We start from the raw sequence: 6,000 nt of genomic DNA on the forward strand, positions 1-6,000 counted from the left end.
AGATGATGCCCTCCAGGTCCATCCATTTGGCTAGGAATTTCATAAATTCATTCTTTTTAATAGCTGAGTAGTACTCCATTGTGTAAATGTACCATAATTTCTGTATCCATTCCTCTGTTGAGGGACATCTGGGTTCTTTCCAGCTTCTGGCTATTATAAATAGGGCTGCTATGAACATAGTGGAACATGTGTCCTATTTACCGGTTGGGACATCTTCTGGATATATGCCCAGGAGAGGTATTGCTGGATCCTCCAGTAGTACTATGTCCAATTTTCTGAGGAACCGCCAGACTGATTTCCAGAGTGGTTGTACAAGCTTGCAATCCCACCAACAATGGAGGAGTGTTCCTCTTTCTCCACATCCTCGCCAGCAACTGCTGTCACCTGAATTTTTGATCTTAGCCATTCTGACTGGTGTGAGGTGGAATCTCAGGGTTGTTTTGATTTGCATTTCCCTGATGATTAAGGATGTTGAACATTTTTTCAGGTGTTTCTCTGCCATTCGGTATTCCTCAGGCAAGAATTCTTTGTTCAGTTCTGAGCCCCATTTTTTAATGGGGTTATTTGACTTTCTGGAGTCCACCTTCTTGAGTTCTTTATATATGTTGGATATTAGTCCCTTATCTGATTTAGGATAGGTGAAGATCCTTTCCCAATCTGTTGGTGGTTTTTTTGTCTTATTGATGGTGTCTTTAGCCTTGCAGAAGCTTTGTAGTTTCATGAGGTCCCACTTGTCAATTCTCGATCTTACAGCACAAGCCATTACTGTTCTATTCAGGAATTTTTCCCCTGTGCCCATATCTTCAAGGCTTTTCCCCACTTTCTCCTCTATAAGTTTCAGTGTCTCTGGTTTTATGTGAAGTTCCTTGATCCACTTAGACTTGACCTTAGTACAAGGAGATAGGAATGGATCGATTCGCATTCTTCTACATGTTAACAACCAGTTGTGCCAGCACCATTTGTTGAAAATGCTGTCTTTCTTCCACTGGATGTTTTTAGCTCCCTTGTCGAAGATCAAGTGACCGTAGGTGTGTGGGTTCATTTCTGGGTCTTCAATTCTATTCCATTGGTCTATTTGTCTGTCACTATACCAGTACCATGCAGTTTTTATCACAATTGCTCTGTAGTAGAGCTTTAGGTCCGGCATGGTGATTCCACCAGAGGTTCTTTTATCCTTGAGAAGAGTTTTTGCTATCCTAGGTTTTTTGTTATTCCAGATGAATTTGCAGATTGCACTTTCTAATTCGTTGAAGAATTCATTTGGAATTTTGATGGGGATTGCATTGAATCTGTAGATTGCTTTTGGCAAGATAGCCATTTTTACAATGTTGATCCTGCCAATCCATGAGCATGGGAGATCTTTCCATCTTCTGAGATCTTCTATAATTTCTTTCTTCAGAGACTTGAAGTTTTTATTATACAGATCTTTCACTTCCTTAGTTAGAGTCACGCCAAGATATTTTATATTATTTGTGACTATTGAGAAGGGTGTTGTTTCCCTAATTTCTTTCTCAGCCTGTTTATTCTTTGTGTAGAGAAAGGCCATTGATTTGTTTGAGTTAATTTTATATCCAGCTACTTCACCGAAGCTGTTTATCAGGTTTAGGAGTTCTCTGGTGGAATTTTTAGGGTCACTTATATATACTATCATATCATCTGCAAAAAGTGATATTTTGACTTCATCTTTTCCAATTTGTATCCCTTTGATCTCCTTTTGTTGTCGAATTGCTCTGGCTAGGACTTCAAGTACAATGTTGAATAGGTATGGAGAAAGTGGACAGCCTTGTCTAGTCCCTGATTTTAGAGGGATTGCTTCAAGCTTCTCACCATTTACTTTGATGTTGGCTACTGGTTTGCTGTAGATTGCTTTTATCATGTTTAGGTATGGGCCTTGAATTCCTGATCTTTCCAAGACTTTTATCATGAATGGGTGTTGGATCTTGTCAAATGCTTTTTCCGCATCTAACGAGATGACCATGTGGTTTTTGTCTTTGAGTTTGTTTATATACTGGATTACGTTGATGGATTTCCGTATATTGAACCATCCCTGCATCCCTGGGATGAAACCTACTTGGTCAGGATGGATGATTGTTTTGATGTGTTCTTGGATTCGGTTAGCAAGAATTTTATTGAGGATTTTTGCATCAATATTCATAAGGGATATTGGTCTGAAGTTTTCTATCTTTGTTGGGTCTTTTTGTGGTTTAGGTATCAGAGTAATTGTGGCTTCATAGAATGAGTTGGGTAGAGTACCTTCTGTTTCTATTTTGTGGAATAGTTTGTGAAGAACTGGGATTAGATCTTCTTTGAAGGTCTGATAGAACTCTGCACTAAACCCATCTGGTCCTGGGCTTTTTTTGGTTGGGAGACTATTAATGACTGCTTCTATTTCTTTGGGGGATATAGGGCTGTTTAGATCATTAACCTGATCTTGATTCAACTTTGGTACCTGGTATCTGTCTAGGAACTTCTCCATTTCATCCAGGTTCTCCAGTTTTGTTGAGTATAGCCTTTGGTAGAAGGATCTGATGGTGTTTTGGATGTCTTCAGGATCTGTTGTTATGTCTCCTTTTTCATTTCTGATTTTGTTAATTAGGATGCTTTCCCTGTGACCTCTAGTGAGTCTGGCTAAGGGTTTATCTATCTTGTTGATTTTCTCAAAGAACCAGCTCCTTGATTGGTTGATTCTTTGAATAGTTTTTCTTGTTTCCACTTGGTTGATTTCACCCCTGAGTTTGATTATTTCCTGCCGTCTACTCCTCTTGGGTGAATTTGCTTCCTTTTGTTCTAGTGCTTTTAGGTGTGTTGTCAAGCTGCTAATGTGTGCTCTTTCCAGTTTCCTTTTGGAGGCACTCAGAGCTATGAGTTTTCCTCTTAGAAATGCTTTCATTGCGTCCCATAAGTTTGGGTATGTTGTGGCTTCATTTTCATTGAACTCTAAAAATCCTTAATTTCTTTCTTTATTCCTTCCTTGACCAAGGTATCATTGAGAAGAGTGTTGTTCAGTTTCCACGTGAAGGTTGGCTTTCTATTATTTATTTTGTTATTGAAGATCAGCCTTAGTCCATGGTGATCTGATAGGATGCATGGGACAATTTCAATGTTTTTGTATCTGTTGAGTCCTGTTTTGTGCCCAATTACGTGGTCAATTTTGGAGAAGGTACCATGAGGTGCTGAGAAGAAGGTGTATCCTTTTGTTTTAGGGTAAAATGTTCTGTAGATATCTGCCAGATCCATTTGATCCATAACTTCTGTTAGTTTCACTGTGTCCCTGTTTAGTTTCTGTTTCCATGATCTGTCCATTGGTGAAAGTGGTGTGTTGAAGTCTCCCACTATTATTGTATGAGGTGCAATGTGTGCTTTGAGATTTACTAAAGTTTCTTTAATGAATGAGGCTGCCTTCCTTTTTTTAAAAAGTAGTAATTCTTTGAGAATGTTTGTTTTGATCCTGCTCATCATCCTCTTCCAATTTTTCCCAGCACACATCTCTATCTCTGCATAACAAATTGTGTGTCCTTTCTTTCTAACCAGGTCTAATTTGTGCATCACAGCTGATATCAATACTTTATTATAGCATTTGCTTTCTTAGTAGTTATACTTTTTTAGTTCTTTATATATTTTAAATGGTGATGTATAGCTGGCAAATATTTTCTCCCACTCTACTTTTCCTAGTGTTTTTTCCCTTATGATACATTGAACTTAATTAGTGATGTCCAAATGCAAAGAGATATGCCCCCCCCCCAAAGCATGGAAAATCTATCAGTGGTCACATATTTAAAATAAAATGATTCTCCCTCTCCTCCATGACCTATCAACTACCAATAGCTCTTCAGTAACGGGTGAGCGCTGAAGAACCTTCAGTTTATGCTAAGTTTTGGCTGTCATCTTGTGCAAGTGAACACACAGTTGTAATGTGATGAGTGTGGTAGCCTTGTCATATCCAGAAGACTGAATTTCATACTACTCTTCCAGCTCTTCCAGCCCTTACATTCTTTCTCCCTCATCGTTTGTGATGTTTCCTAATTATTGTTGGTCATAGGGTAGGCTAGAAAATTCTGCCTTATTAGGAAGACTCAGTCTTTTATTCTCAGTCCTTTGACAATTTATTTCTCTGACTTCTGGTCCCTGACAAAAAAGAAGCATCTCTAACCCATGTGGAGAGTAGCCAACATAAATGGATATAAACATAATTATTGAGAAGACAGTTTGGCAATGTGACCATTCAAGAAGACAATAGCAGATTCTGTTTAACAACCTATTGTTTCCCAAGCCAGGGACTTTTGGCCAGTATTACAGTCCAGATAAGAATTTTCTTCCACTGGAGCAGGCCTCTAATCCAATCAGAGAGAGGTCAGTTACTGTAGTGGTTTGAATGAGAACTGCCCCCCATCTTGTATGTATATGAACAATGGTTACATATTGTTGGCTTTGTTTGAAGTTAGAGAACCTTTGGGTTATGGAGTCTTACTTGAGGAAGTATATCACTAGGAATAGGTTTTTGAGAGTTTATATATAGTCTTGTCTCATTTCCAGTTCACTCTCTCTGTCTTTTGGGTATTATTGGAGATGTGATTGCTCAACTTCTTGCTCCTTCTGCCATGTCTGTTAGTTACTTGCATGCCTCTCTCCCATAACAGATTAATCACTCTGGAACCACAAGCCAAAATAAATATCTTTTCCTTTAAGTTGTTTTCAGGCATGCTGTTTTATCAGAGAACAAAAAGTAACTAATAGAGAAGGTGGTACCAGATGAATGGGGTATTGCTGTGAATAACCTATCCATGCTTCTTTTTTAGAGGAAAGTGCAACACCATGAAACTTTGGACAAGAAACGTGATGGAATAATACAAAAAGAATGTATCAGGCTATTGTAGTAAGAGCCTGGATGACAGTAATGCTGAGAATAGTGGAAAGAATAGAGGGCTAGTTCATAAGGCTGGCAAAGGGTGGGACAAGCTATTAGCAACTGACAGAAAGACAATTTGTAGGCTATTTTGGCAATGAATCAGGCTACCTTCTGTACATGTCTTAAGAACTTTCTTAAAGCAAAATGAAAATGTAACTGATTCTTTTTTGTTTTTCTTTGTTCTCTCTCTCTTTCTCTCTCTCTCTCTCTCTTTCTCTCTCTCTCTCTCTCTCTCTCTCTCTCTCTCTCTCTCTCTCTCTCTCTCTCTCTCTCTCTCTCTGTGTGTTGTAGAGGAAAGTTGAAGACAACATAAGATTGAATCTATGGAATAGTTACTACTTATAATTTTTATTTAGGTCTACAATGAGAAAAATATAAGGGAAACAAAATAAAATATAAGTTGTAAAGATTAGAGACAAAAAGATCACTAAAAAATGTAATGCTGGAAGCAAGACAATGTTGAAAGAAAAGCTATAATCGGTTTGGTTTGGTTTGTTGTTTTTCATTAAATTTATTTATTTTTATTCTTTAATCCTTTTTTGCAGTTCTGAATTCATCCCCCTCCGGGTCTGACCCCCAATTGCTCCCCATCCCACTTCTCCTCACCCCTCCCCCAACTCCAAGATGATGTTCCCACCCCTCCCACACCTACCCCAGCAGGCTTCCCCACTCCCTGAGACCTCAAGTCTCTCTCAAGGAGGACAGACCGGGCAGTCCTCTGCCATATGTGTGTCAGGAGCCTCATATCAGCTGGTGTATGCTGGCTGATGGGTAGTTCATTGTCTGAGAGATCTCAGGAGTCCAGGTCAGTTGAGACTGCTGGTCTTCCTATGGGGTTGCCCTCCTCCTCAGCTTCTACCCTTTCCCTAATTTAACCACAGGGATCCCCAGCTTCCATCCATTGCATCTGACCCTTTCAGCTATTTGTTAGGTCTTACAGAGGGCAGCCATGCTAGGACCCTGTTTATAAACACACCACAGCATTAGTAACAGTGTCAGGGCCCCAGGCCTCCCCTTGAGCTGGATCCTAATTTGAGCCTGTCACAGGACCTTTCCTTTCCCTCAGGCTCCTCTCCATTTTTGTCCCTGCAGTT

The sequence above is a fragment of the Mus caroli genome, unplaced genomic scaffold (genome assembly GCF_978045245.1).
Source record: "Mus caroli unplaced genomic scaffold, Mus_caroli_1 scaffold_11, whole genome shotgun sequence".
Lineage (NCBI taxonomy): Eukaryota > Metazoa > Chordata > Mammalia > Rodentia > Muridae > Mus > Mus caroli.